Source organism: Cynocephalus volans, chromosome 8, assembly GCF_027409185.1.
Source record: "Cynocephalus volans isolate mCynVol1 chromosome 8, mCynVol1.pri, whole genome shotgun sequence".
NCBI lineage: Eukaryota > Metazoa > Chordata > Mammalia > Dermoptera > Cynocephalidae > Cynocephalus > Cynocephalus volans.
The window spans coordinates 75,911,908-75,927,183 of record NC_084467.1 but is presented as its reverse complement, the minus strand read 5'-3'; the positions used below and the strand labels follow the sequence as shown (position 1 = coordinate 75,927,183).

Here is a 15,276-nt window from a genome sequence, read left to right as displayed (position 1 = left end):
CCTAAAACATTGAATTTATCTCTTAAGTTTCTGAATTTGGCAAAAGCCTCTTAAAAGGATCTATGAGCAAGAAGTGACGTTTCCTGTTTTAAGAGGATTTCAGGCTTAAAAGCCATTCTAAAATTAGAATTAATAAAATGCAGAAAATACTTTTGAAAGCAGATACTGTGAAACTTTGAAAGCTAATATTGGCAGCAGCTAGTCTGTGAAAACATGTCTACAAATACATGGGAAGTAGGAGTACAGTTTCCAGATATGAGCACAACTAGATAAGTACTTTACTGAAAATTAACATGCCTTATAAGTATATCCTGTGGTGGCAGAGGACTCATTTTTGGAAGGAGACAACCTGCATTTGTGATCAAAAATTCAAAATAGGCTTTTTCTGATGAAATGTAAGCAAGACTCTACCTTTGAACTGGCCCTTGGCCTGGGAATCAGTAGCATAAAATATGGTTATATAGGAATACTGAAGGAATGAAACTAAGGATAATTGTCTGAAGCCTCTAAAACTACACTTTTCCTGAAACACATCCCAAATACTGTATTTTATCTATCCAGCACTATGAAGAGATTGATGTTTAGACCTTGAAATTCAAAACTTTTAAAAACCATTTTGATTATTTTTTTTTTTTGGCAGCTGGGCAGTGTAGGGATCCAAACCCTTGAACCAGCTGAGCTAACCGGCCAGCCCTAAAAACCATTTTGTTAGAAAAGCTAAACTACAGTTGATTCTCATTTTTCACAGGTTCCATTTTTTAACTTACCTGCTTGCTAAAACTTATTTGCAAACCCACAATACTCTTGGTGCGTTTATAGTCATTCACAGTCTGCACAGAGCAGCAAAAAAATTCAAGTCATCCAATGCACACATTCTCAGACAAGGTCAAATAAGACAACACTGCCTTGTTTCAGCTCTCATGCTGTAAACAAGTGTCCTTTTCACAGTGTATTTAGTGCCACATTTTTCACATTTTTGTACCTTTTGTTGGTGATTTTGCTGTTTAAAACAGCCCCCAAGCATAATATTGAAGTTCTCTCTTTTGTTCCTGAGTGTAGGAAGGCCGAGATGTATGTGTCTTACAGGAAAAATACATGTTTTAGATAAGCTTTGTATAAGCATGAGTTACAGTGCTATTGGCCATCAGTTCAATGTTAATAAATTATATATTCAATAAGATGTCTTTAAACAGAAACACATAAAAAAAGGCTATGTATTGAAGGTTGATGGCAATGTGATGAGAGTTTTCCAGGAACCTAACTATTTCTTCAGTGGTTCAGTATTCACTAATTCAGTGTTTGCAGCAACTATATAGAACATAATAACTATGATGAGTAACAAGAATCATCTGTACCTTTTTTAAAACATTTTTATTGAGATATAATTCACATATAAAATTCACCCATTTAGAGTATATAATTCAATGGTTTTTTAGTACAGAGTTGTGCAACCATCACCATAATCTAAATTTAGAATGTTTCATCACCCCCAAAAGAAACCCTATACCTGTTACTGGTCTGTTATTCCCCAAACCTACTCCCCAGTCCTAGGCGACCACTAACCTGCTTTCTGTCTCTTTGGATTTACCTATTCTGGACATTTCATATAAATATGTCATATATGGCCTTTTGTGTCTGGCATCTTTCACTTAGCATGTCTTCAGGGTTCATTCATATGGCATTACAGTACTTCATCCCTTTTTATGGCTGAATAATATCCCTTTGCATGGGTATACCACATTTTGTCCATTATTTGGTAAACATTTGGGTTGTTTCCAGTTTGGGGCTATTATGAATAATGCAGCTATACACCTTCATGTACAAGTTTTTTTGTGGAAGTAAGTTTATATCGGATACACACCTAGGAGTGGAACTGCTTAGTCATGTGCTAGGTTTAACTTTTTGAGGAAAATGCCAAACTTTTCCAAAGCAGCTACATCATTTTACATTCCCACCAGCAATGTATGAGGACCCCAGTTTCCACACATGTTAGATTTTCTTGATGTCTCATGAAGAGAATACTCATTATTTTACAGTCTTATCATCAGGGGCCATTTAGATGTATTAAGCACTTTGCCCTCCACTAAATGGTCTTTAGGGTGCTATTCTTTAATTCTTTAAACTGTATTTTAAATTCTCTTAATTTTTACCTGCCTCTGTTGCCTTCTGTCACTTTACTGGATTTTAACTCATTTTCTTTTTTCTCAGTTTCAGTTCAGTCTTGAAAAAACCCATAATGTCCTCACATCTGGTAGAGGTCACATTCTAGTGGAAGAGGCAACCATTACAACTAAAAGTACAAATATATCATTACAATTATGGTAAAAAGCAATGAAGGAAAAAAAACATTTACAACAGAGCCATAAATGAGTTTAGGGATCTCTGAGGATGTGACATTCAAACCGAGGCCTAAAAGATGAACAGAAGCTCTCCAGGAAAAGAGAATTGAAATGTCTTCCAGTCAGGGAAGAGAATGTGCAGTGGCTCTGGTTTAGGACAAAGTCCAGCACTTTCCACACCTGAAAGGAGGCCCACATGTCTGGAACCTGGTGAGCCAGGGGGAAGAGGAGTAGGAAACGAGGCTGGGAAGGTAGGCAGAGAGCATACAGTTTATGCCTTCTTAACAATTTAGCTGTATTCTAAGTTGCTTTTAGAAGGATAATTAAGAGCTTTCGGCCGGAACTGCCATCTTCCAGTAATTCACCAAAATGACGAACACAAAGGGAAAGAGGAGAGGCACCCGATACATGTTTTCTAGGCCTTTTAGAAAACATGGAGCTGTTCCTTTGGCCACATACATGCGAATCTACAAGAAAGGTGATATTGTAAACATCAAGGGAATGGGAACTGTTCAAAAAGGAATGCCCCACAAATGTTACCATGGCAAAACTGGAAGAGTCTGCAGTGTTACCCAGCATGCTGTTGGCATTGTTGTAAACAAGTTAACGGCAAGATTCTTGCCAAGAGAATTAATGTGCTTATTGAGCATATTAAGCACTCTGAGAGCCAAGACAGCTTCCTGAAATGCGTGAAAAAGAATAATCAGAAAAAGAAGGAAGCAAAAGAGAAAGGAACCTGGATTCAACTGAAGTGCCAGCCTGCTCCACCCAGAGAAGCACACTTTGTGAGAGCCAATGGCAAGGAGCCTGAGCTGTTGGAACCTATTCCCTATCAATTCATAGCGTAATGGGTGTAAAAATATAAAATAAAAGACCAAGACCACTGTACTGTAAAAAAAAAGAAAATAATAATTATTATTATGGTTAATAATAATAATTTAGAAACCAGAAAAGAAAGAACCTTAAACAGAGGAATGACAAAATCCAGTAAGATCAACTCTAAAGATCATGAACGATCAGCAAATATTCCATTATGCCTACGTAAACATTTAAGTGCTTTATCTAGTGCTTTCTCTAATGACTAATAAACTCTTTAGGAGCCTGTAGTATACAATTTGCTTTTTAAAACTAATCATCAACTTGCTTTAAAAACAGAAAAAGACAAACCTAAGCATAAATGTTAAATTTTTTGAGATTCCAGTGTTCATTTGTATATACTCTAAGAATTCTTAGAGTATTCACTAGTTGTGTGAACTAAGAGAAGTGCCTGTTAGTTCACACCATACTCAGGCACTCCTTCCCCCATCTTTGAGCTGAAGAATAATCTCAATTGTAGCTCTAATGAAAGAAGGATCATGTGCCAAACAGCCAGTGCCAGTTTGTCAGTTCCTTTCCATTAGGTAGCTTGAGCTTCCTCACAGCGTGGTGACTGAGTTCCAAAAGTAAGCATCCAGAGGCAGGAAGCAGAAACTGCTAATTTCTTAAGACCCGGGCCTAGAAATTGCAGTGTCACTTCTGCCATCTTCCATGGGTCAAGCAGTCACAAAGCCCAGATTCAGGAGAAGGGGACGTAGACTCATCTACAGCCCAATGCATTTGGGTGACTTTTTTTTTATGTATGTGATTGTTTTGCCTTAAGGGGCATTTTTCTTACTTCAGACTTGCTTTTAGAGCTGTTTAAGAATTTTTAAAAATTTATTTACTATTTTTTCTTTTTTTTTTTTTTAACATTCTAAAATGTGGAGCAGTTGGGGTGGAGAGGGAGAGAGGAAAGGGGAGGGAGATAAGGTGGGAAGATAAGGAAGGGGGGTGTGTGGTTAAGGCCCATAGCACCCCCGTCATTCTGGCAGAGGAGCCCAGGAGGCCCTGGTGGTGGCTCAGTCATGGCTGGGATGGATGCAGACATCAGGGGGATGTAACTGAGGCCCTCAGCACCCCCAACCCCAGCTAGGGAGTCTGGGGTGCTTCTGGCAGCAGCCTGGTGGTCGTCACTGGGCTGGATGCAGACATCAGGGAACTGGCTGAGGCCCTTGGCCCCCCACCACCCCAGCTCGGCAGCCTAGGCACTTCCATAGGCGACTCAATGGTCATTTCTGGGCTAGAGGTGGATGTTGCAGGATTGTGGCCGAAGCCCTTGGCCACCACCCAGCTCAGGAGCCTGGGGCGCTTCCAGCAGCAGCCTGATGGTCATTGCTGAGCTGACATTGGGGGGATGTAGCTGAGGCCCTCAGTACCCCCATCCTGGCTGCGGAGCCCAGGGTTCTTCTGGTGGTGGCTAGTGGTCATCACTGGGCTGGATGTGGACATATAGGGAGACTGGCTGAGGCCCTCAGCCCCTCCATCCTGGCTTGAGAGCCTGGGGAGCTTCCAGCAACAGCCTGGTGGTTGTCACTGGGCTGGAAACAGATGTTGGAAGGGCGTGGCTAAGGCCCTTGACCCTACCCCTACCCCAGCCTGGGAACCTGGGGGATCCACAGTCCTTTTAGGTTTTATAGGTGTACTTTGATGATGCTAGACCTTTATTGGTTAATATCAAAATTTTGTTTCTGACATGGGGTTTTTTTGTTTTTTCTTTCAGTTCTGTGTTGGATTATTAGCTTTCCGCACCATTTAAACTCTGCGCTGGTACTAATTTGTTGTCCTAATTTGTTACTTCTAAAATGGGAGAACTTCCTGTGGGACTTAGCCCTAGATCTTTGTGGTTGAGCTAAATTGCTGCTTTGCTGCTGATTCTCTAGGGAAGGCTTTTCGTGCAGCTTGGGTTTTAATTGTTGACCTAATAAGTACTTCCCATTCTTGTGAGGTCTGGTACACCTGGGTTGTGTGGAAACTCTGATCTGGGCCTGAATTTTTTCAGCAAACTGTACCCCTGCAGTTCTATATTCCTGACCAGTCTCCACTGAGTGGGCCTCTGCTGATTGGAGGGCAGATCAGCTGTCCATGCTGTGCCCCAGTGTTCCACGAGTGGGTCCATCTTCCCTGCCCCCACACTCCAAAATTTCCCATGGGGTGGGCTGTGTGCTGGTCCCTTGCAATGATTCACCAGCCTTTGAATGGCTCCTTTTTTCAGTTGTTTTTTTCCCTTGCTCCTTTGTGGGTCCATGGGAACCCTGTTAGTGGTCTAGCTGGCCTGGGGGCCACCAAGGCCCTCTTCTCCCCTTGCAGCCTCCGAGCAACTTCATCCCAAGGGCACAGCTGTGGCTTTTGCCAGCTCTGGCTCCATGTGCTCACCAGGGCCAGCCTTGAAATGGCCAGGGCTCAAAACAGTCAGAGAGGTCTTTTCTCTCTCTTATCATGGTGTCTCCTGCCTTCATGAACTCTGTAGGTCTCTCCTCCTCTTCTCCTGGGCTCTAGCGGCCCCAGCTTGGTGGTGGTTGCTTTTTAATAGTTGTAAATCGGTTGATTGTGGGAGAGAATGATGCTGGGTACCATGTATTCCACCATCTTGACCAAAAGTCTGTTTGAAAATTTCTGAGTTGCTACATGTAGCTTTATCTCTGCCCGCTGATCAGGCACTCCAGTGATTTATCTAGGAACAAGAACTTGCCTCCCATGTTTCTAATTAGAGCATAACAACTTCATCAGCTTTGTATTGCTAAGGTAATTTTCAATGCAACATGGACATGTCTAAGTTATCTTCACACAAGACCTTCTCAACCTTAAAGTACAGCCGCTGTAAGACACCTGCCCACTCTCCCTCCAAAAGTCAATAGTTCTGTATATCTGATCACCGTATCTGTAACTGGTGTAAATGAACATTATATTCATGAGTGCAATGATTTGTTTTAAATACTTTAACGTTTTGTCTTTTGATGTATCAGTTTGGCTAGGCTATGGTGCCCAACTGTTTGGTGAAACACTACTCTAGATGTTGCTGTGAAGATACTTTTTAGATGTAACTAATATTTACAAACAGTAGAGATTACCTCCATATTGTAGGTAGGCGTCATTTAATCAGTTGAAAATTTTACAAAGACTGAGGTTTCCCAAAGTAGAAAACATTCTGCCTCTGGACCGCAACATAGAAACCTTGCCAGAGTCTCCAGCCTGCTGGCCATTTCCTGCAGATTTCAGACTCAAGACTCCAACGTTAACTCCTATGTGAATTTCCAGCATGCACAATTGAACTACAGATTTCAGACTTCCCAGCCTCCATAATTTCATGAGCCAATAAAAAATTCATAAAATGTGTATCTATAAGTAGATATATAGACAGTTTCTATCAGTTCTGTTTCTCTGCAGAACACTGACTAATTCATCTCTTACAGTATTCTGTTAATAATGATTAATTTTCACTTAAGAAGATCTGTAAGAAAAAGATCAACATAAGCCTAGGTTATCATAGGCTCTCTATATAACCTATGTTCAGAGATTCTCAATCTGTGATATAGAACAGAATTTTTTATTAAATTTTTTTCTTTATTGTTAGCATATTCATTCTTACAAATCGTGATATTTCCTTATGTCCTTTACCCGACCCTCCAAAACCCCCCCAAACCCCCAAGCTTCCCCAAACTTCCCAAGCCCCTTTCCCCCCACCCCCCATCTCTAGTATCCTTAGGTTTATTGCACAGAATTTTGACAGGCTCCTCCTCATAGCCACCTAGCCAAAGTGCCTTTGCCAAGCTAGGGGTGGTTTCCTCATTAGCAGTAACATATGGGATTGTGTTTATGTTTAGCTGTACACAGGATATACATCAAAGCTGATTAAATGAGTCACAACACTGTTTACAAGAAAAGATTTAACGATTGTAAAAAAAAAATCATCTTTTGAGTGTAAACAATGACATCGATTGGTTCAAAAGTTTCTGAAAGGCTAAAAATATATTCTATAATTGATTTGTAAACTGAAGTGAAAAAGTTACTAGGTAATAAATTAGCATAGCTCTGGAAGAAATATCTCTTGTCAGATTAATGCAGTCTTTTTTGACAGAGTTATTGGCCTGTTAGAACAGGAGGAAGTGATGGATGTAATCTGTCCTCAATGTGGCCAACTATTTTATCCTGTCTGACATTACATAGTTATTTGTAAACTTGAAAAAATATGATCTAACACCTCAATTCTTAAGTGGGTTCCTTTGAGAATACTGAAGGATTTGTTCTCAGAAATTTTCAATAGATCACTACCAACATACAGCAAAGAGTGGGACCTTCAGGTTTCCATTATGATATGACTGTTGCTAGAATCATGGTACTTGGCAGTGAATAGCCAAGAGGGAGAGAAAAGGATACCAACAATTGGGGGTTCTCTTACTCCCTGCCATTTTTGCCATTGGCATTTGACTTTTATTGTTTTTTCCCTGTGATTTCTCCTGGTATTTTAAACTATAAATTTGCTTCTGCATCTCACACTTCCTGGTTGCAGTAATTTAAACAGGTAGTCCCTCTGCCCTCTTGTTTTAGTGTTTGGCTAAATACTGGGTGCATAGCAGCTTTGTCTCCTCTGTGCTCTTGTCCAAAAAGAAGCACGCTAAGATTTCTACAACTTTGCATTGAAAGATTTCTTCAGACTTTGATCTTTTCAGTCCTCCCTTCTTCCGCTGCTATGAGTTATCAGCTATTGGCATTTGAGTCTGTCCCACATTAAGACCACACTACCCACACTTTCTAAACAAATAAATAAAAAAGGAATTACATTTTTAAGGGATTCTTTATGAAGTGGCACATTACATCTTTTCTTTACAAACCAAAATTTAATGTGTTTAAATTCTGGCTTAACTTATAAAAGTTTACTTGGACAAGCAATGTTTTAGGAACTCATCAATGAGTTTGCCCTATATATCAGTGGTTCCCAGAATTTAGAAATTAGAGTACATTAGAATTCCCCGTGAAAGTTGCTAAAAAGCACACAGTGTAAGACCCCATCCCAGAGCTTCTGGTTCTGTAGGTCTAGGTTGGGACACAGTAATCTGCATTTTTAATGAGCACCACAGGTAACTGTGATATAGAAAGTTCTTGGGGCACACTGAAAAACACAGTTATAGGAAGAGAACAACTGAATGTTCTTAAGCAAGAGTTTGGCATTTTGGCAAAGCGAGATATGTATTTAAATAGGTTTTGCTGCAGATGAATTGGAAGAAAGACCAGTTTGGAGGCTGTTGCAGTAGCCCAAGAAAGCAGTGATGGTCATAAGGCAGGGTATTACTGAAAAAAGACAGATATAAAAATATATTGGGAATCCCAAATTAAAATGCCTGTAGAAACCAGTCAGGTAACATACACAAGTGCATAGGTTAGAGGAAAAACTGTAAGTAGTGGTAGATTTAGTAGTACTTGCCCCATCTAAAGAAGACAGCTGCTTCTCTGTTCTGATCTTGGCTGTGCTGGAGTATATGTACCAAATTCTCTAGTTTCTCAAGAGAATCCAGAAATTAGGATTTCAAATGTGAAACATCCTCATTTTTAAATAGTGCCAACGAATTTAAATTTTCTCCAAACTCATTAGAAGCCAAACATGATTTTTGGCTCACAGATCAATTTACAAGTTCTTTTTTTTTTTTTTTTTTTTTTGTTTTTGTTTTTGTTTTTTTTTCCGTGACCGGCGCTCAGCCAGGGAGTGCACCGCTCATCCTTATATAGGATCTGAACCCGCGGCGGCGGGAGCGTCGCCGCGCTGCTAGCGCAGCACGCTACCGAGTGCGCCACGGGCTCAGCCCCAATTTACAAGTTCTTATTTGGATAAGAAGGAAAAAAGGAACATCAAGGATGACTTGACTGACTCATAGATGCTGAGACTGAGAATTCAAGACAAAGAGCCAGTTAAGGGGAAAATGATGATATCCATTTTGGATTTGAGTTTAAGAAGTCTGCGAGGTTTCCAAGGAGAAATGTTCAGATGGAAGTTGCTGTATGAGTCTGAAACTCAAAAGAAAGGGTCTGAGAGACAGACACTCACACAGAGATTTGGGAGTTCTTAGCAAACAGGCTGGTACAATGCAATTCACCACACATACATTTAACCTGTGCAAATTCAGTCAAGCACATTTGGCAAAATAAGGAGAGAGAGAGAGAGAGAGAGAGAGAGAGAGAAGTAAAAGAAACAATGTAAACAGAATGATTTCTCCACTCAATATATGCACCAGAGTGGCATGGAGAAGGAGACTGGACCTCTCTCCCACAACCAGGCACACTGCACCAGTGCCTCAGGCCCTGCCCGGGGACCTGAAGCATGGAGAAGGGGACTGGACCACCTCCCACAACCAGGCACACTGCACCAGTGCCTCAGGCCCTGCCTGCGGACCTGAAGCATGGAGAAGGGGACTGGACCACCTCCCACAACCAGGCACACTGAGCCAGTGCCTTGGGTTGGAGTTGGGGACCGGACCACCCTCCCACAACCAGGCACAACATGCCAGCACCTCGGAGCTCACCTGGGTACCCTACGCATGGAGAAGGGGACTGGACCCCTCTCCCACAACCAGGGACATGGCGCCAGTGCCTTGGGCTCTGCCCAGGAACCAGAAGCGTGGAGAATGGGACCAAACACACCCCACAACCAGGCATACCGCCAGTGCCAAGGAGCATGCCAAAAACAGCACCCCCACGTGGGTGGCCCACCACAGCCACCACAATAACTATGGCTGCTGCAAAAGTGGCTAGACGCCACAACCACCACGCAGATGGTCCGCCAACCACTGGAGTGCATTCACACAAGGACAGTCACCAGCAGAGACAAAGAAAAGAAGAGGATGTCTCTTTCCACAAAACCCATTTCAGAGTGACAAAAGAAGCATCTGCTCTAGGATAATATTGGGGGACCTGATCACATCTCTCAGCATTGGACAGATCATCTAGGCAACAAGTTAACAGAGTAACCATTATTCTTTCAGAAGGAGAGAAGAAATCTAGGGCAATTAGAGGGGGGAGGGGGAGGGAATGGGGGAAGGGGCGAGGTTGGACATAAAGAATAATTACGATTTGTAACAATATGTATGCTAGTAATACTGATTTAATCAACATGTCTCAATGTTCAACCCCAAAATATGTATAATCAATTTTGATTCAATAAATAAAATAAATTATTTTTAAAAAAAGAAAAAAAAAAAAAATATATATATATATATATGCACCGGAGTGAGTTTGAGATAGAAAATGTGAGTTTCGTCCATCATTTTGTGTCAGTTTCCACATCACTAATAGGTAAGCACTTTGTTGTACTATGTCCAATTCTAGGAGCTTTTCTAAGGGATTTTCAAGGGTAAATTTCATTATGAGCAATATTTCTGACTTACACACTGATTTTAGGTCCTCCCATCTAATATCTGAGTCTGATGTATTAAAACCATAAGAAAGGATGAGATCATCCTGGAAAAGAATGTAATGAAAAGAGCAGTAGCGTAGCACTGAATCTAGAAGAATGGCAGTGCCTGAGAAGGAAAGCAGAGAAAGAGGAGCCAGTGAAAAAGAAAGGAAACAAAGGCTCATAAATAGGCCCAAGAGGATAACATGGAGACCAAGGCATTGGTCTATAATGTCACATACAGCAGAAGCTCCAGCAGAATAAAGACTAAAAAATGTCCATTAGATTCTACAATTGGAAGATCAGTGGTAATCTTAGTAGGAACCCTTTCAAACTGCCCAGACTAGTTTTCTAGGGCTACCATAACAAAGTACCACAGATTGGGTGGCTTAAACAACAGCAATTTATATTCTCACAGTTCTGGAGGCTGGAAGTCAGAGATCAAGGTGTCAGCAGGCTTGGTTTCTTCTGCCTCCTCTCTCCTCGGCTTGTCCATGGCTGTCTTCTCCCTGTGTCTTCACATAGCCTTATATGTTCTTCCTTCTGTGTGTATGTCTGTACCCTAATCTCCCTGTATAAGGACACCGGTCATATTGGATTAGGGCCCACCCTAGTGGCCTTATGTTAATTACTTCTTTAAAGATCCTATCTCTAAATAACAGTCTCATTCTGAGGTACTCGGGATAAGGACTTCAACATATAGAATTTAGGGAACACAATTCAGCCCTAAACACTGCCAGAAGCCAGACTTCAGGGAGATGATTAGAGAAGTGAGTTGACAAATTGGGAGGGGGGAAGTAGAGACAACTGGAGAAATTTGAACAGGGCCAAAAAGAGCTAGATTGGATTTGAGAGTCAAAGGAGGAGGTTTTTTTTAGCCTGAGAGAAACCTGAATATGTTTATAAACTGAAGGGAAGATGCCAGTGAAGAAGGAAAAATAAAAGTGTGGGGAGAAGCAATGGGTCAAGTGCACAAATGGAGAGACTTGGTTTCGAACAGCAGGAGAGATCCTGGAGAGAAGGGATGAGGTGGGCAAGAGCACAGACAGCACAGCAGGAGGATAGCATGGGAAGGTAAGAACCCTGGTTTTCTCAGAGACAGGGGAGGCCAGGTTATCTATCAGCATTCCAGGGAGCAGACAGGGCCTTGAGTAATGCATTTGTAAAGAAGGTTTGGAATAGTTCCTGAGGAAAGTGGAAGAGGGGATAAACAGAGGACAGATCTGGAGTGGTACTGATCTTCCTAACCCTGGATCGTCACTGATTTACTGCGTGACTTTGGCTAAATTACCTAATTATTCTTTTTCATGTTATTCTCCTATGTGAAATAGGCTTAATAATAGCTACTGTGAACACGCCACATAATTGTGAACATTAAATAAGAAAATGGTTAGATTTTTCAGTGGCATTATTAGTAGCATTCTGCTTCTTGCATTACCCACCACCAGCTCCCTGGTTTAGCAAACTGATTTTAACTTATTTCTTATTCCTTATCTTTTTTTATTTTTTAGAAAAATGTAACAAGTTTCTTTATAATTTTTATAAAGTTGAACTGCTGAAACTTGTTCACTGAAACATTTTGATCTGCATTAATGCTTTACATCTCTGCATTTATATTAAAAATTCATACACAAATAAAACTGGAAAAACTGCCAATACCTGATTTCCAAACCTTATTTTTCCATTTGCAATCATATACCTAGGTACCTTCTGACTCCATGGAGATAAAAAATCTAATGTTCAGAACTACCAATAAAAGGAGAGATTTTTTTTTTCTTTTTTGAAAATGAAATGTTTCCCATCATAGTGGGTTCTTAAGCACGTTCTCCACATATGCAGTGTGCTAGCCAGATGTCTTTTGGCATAATTGTCACACATTTTGCCTGGATAGCATATGAAAAGGCCAACAAGATAGGCCTCATTTGCCTCTGGCAAAGCACCAATAGCTGCTCTCTGGAAGCACAGATCTGTTTTGAAGTCCTGATCAACTTCACTCACCAGACGCTGGAAGGGAATTTTGTGAATCAGAAGTTGGGTAGATTTCTGATAACATCTAAATCAAGGAGTGCTACTGTATCAGGCCTGTATCAATGAGGTTTCTTCACCCCTCCAGTAGAGGGCGCACTCTTGCCAGCAGCTTTTGTAGCCAGTTGCTTTCTGGATGGTTTTCCACCAGTCAATTTTGTGGGCAGTCTGCGTTGTAGGAGCCATGGTATAGAGACCACCTTACTTGCCCCTTCTCCGACAGCTGGAGCTCAGCGAGCTAGCAGTAGCACTGGCATTAGAGAGCCACAGCAGCCTCACTATTCTTTATTCAGACTTCACCTGGTGCAATTTTCAGGGATCCAGTGGTCTGATTGTGTAGATTTGATGATGGTACTTCATTCCCCATTCAAAAGTTAAGCCAGGAGGTGTTACCTTGCCCATTTAGTCTTAACTATTTCCAGAACATCCCAAATAAAACCTGTTTTTTCTCAAAGAAAATAAAATGTAAACATACTGAAACATTTTCAAATTAAAATAGACACTGAGTAGATATATTCCTGCCAGGAATAATCTCTGCTCTACTCAAAGCTGGCTTACAGGGGTGCAAATTGAGACCAGCCTTTGCTTTTTACACTATAAAGGCAGTGTGAGTCAGGATTTCCTGAAATTAAGCAATTATGTAAAATGCATTAGCGGCTTCTAGAACACCTCAAGCTTCCTTATGCCAAGAAATTAACATGTTTTCTACTTGGCATCTCTTTCATATTCCCCAGTGACCTTAGTTAAGGTCTTTCCATCAGCCTCAAGTCAGTATGATAATGTAGCTAAGATTCATCACTAAAAGTTTATTTTTTCTGGAAATGTATAAGCCTGATGATGATTGCTACATATCAGTTGGAGGATTGGATTCTAAGTCTGAATCATGATTTTATAATCAAAGATACAATAGCTCTTAATCCTATTTCAAGTCCTTGCATTGCTTAACTTCATAATAATCTGGTTTCTGTCCCCACTCTACTACTGAAACTTTTCTTCACTACCAGTAATCTCCTAATTGCTAATCCTTTTTTCTCATTCTATTTGAAATTTCTGTACCAATTTTATCTCTCTATTAAAATACCCGTTGTTTCCAAAACACCGGTTTTTTTCCTACTTTTCTTCTATCTTTCTTCATTGGTTAGTCCCCACGTGCCTACCCCAGAGATACTGCAGTTGTCCAAAGATGATGTTATTGTCCCTCCTCTTTCTGTCAAGTGTTAGAAATCCAAATGGCAGCAGGCACCAGGCCAGGCAGGTAACATGAAAGTCCGAGATAATTAGTAGGTAGTGGTGGGAACTCTGGCAAAGAGAAAATGCATACTGTGTATAAAGGCACTCACAACTGAAAGTTTTTAAAACACTATCTTGACCAAAAACCATTTTGTGGACTGGGCTATATAGCTTTTTGTGCCAGAGCCGTTCTGAGAACCCCGGTCTCCCTGTCCAGGACTCTGAGGACAGGACCCACTTATAGGGTGTTTTGTGTACCACTTACCCCCTGCATAACAAAAAGATAATCTTTCCTGACTTTGATTTCAGGGACTTGGGTAAGCCACCCCACATGATTTTAATCTGTAAAATAGGCTCCCCTGTAGGCTCGCTTACATTTGTTTCTCAATATGACTCAAACAACATTTTACTAAGTGGCAATGACCTTATTTTTATTTTAAAAACCTTCCAAAGGGCCCTTTTCTGTTTCTCTAACTTAGAAGGGTCAGCTCCATGCATCCTGATGTTCTAGCCCATCTGTGACACCCCCCAGAGTTTACTTACACTGTTGCATCTGACATTTGTGCGAAACTTATAAAAAAAATGATAGCTCACAGGAAGGGAAGAACTCACCTTCTTTATTCAGAAATCTTTTATGTTCTGCTTGTGCAGTATTGAAAGCCTCTATTCTACTGGGTTTAGCAACCACAACTATGCATTTGTTTAACATTCTTTCTCACTGAAGTTCAATTTTCTATGAGAAAATTTGTTTCAAAGATGAATCTGAATGAAAACCGAACATCTGAAGGTGCTTTTTCTTGCACACTCAAAGTAGACATTTTAAAACAACACTAGAAGGGTATTTTCTTGGGAAGGTTCTTGAGATGATGTACAACCTCACCTAGCAGCTCTCATGTTTGCTACATCAGAGGAATTACTCTTGGGGCAAAGACTAAAAAGATACCACTTTTCTCCATGATGTGTTATCACCAGCTCAGCAGGGCCAGTTTCATTTGGCTCCACAACCATTGGTCCCCAATTTGAAGGGTTCTAAACATGTGAAACAGTCACTGCCCTAATCCCGAAATAAAAGAGGACCCAGGTTGTTGGGTATCAGGCAAAAACAGACACAGGAGGAAGCACAAGGCTTTGCCACACCCTCCCACACTCATGTTTACCTTCATGGCTCCATTTCCCACGACGTCAACCCCCTCTGTATACTGTAGATAAGAATACTGTGCATTTCCAAGAAGTCCTCCCTTGAAGCCATCACGTCATTTCCATCCTCCTCCAGCTCATCAGCCTGCTCATTCCCAACTAGCCTCTAACAGTTAGTACAAATGAATTCTGTCTCCTCATACTGGTATTCTGTGCATACCCTGCTAGACTATAAGTGCCGCAAGGGCAGAGGCCCTGTTCTTATTACCGTTGTATTCACGGGCTGAGTCCAGTGTCTGGCACAAA

General features: G+C 41.1%; 1 pseudogene; it reads left to right on the top strand.

Annotated features, from left to right (window-relative positions):
• Positions 1–2,705: 2,705 nt before the first annotated feature.
• On the top strand, positions 2,706–3,187 carry LOC134385029 (large ribosomal subunit protein eL21-like; annotated as a pseudogene).
• The last annotated feature ends 12,089 nt before the right edge of the window (positions 3,188–15,276 follow it).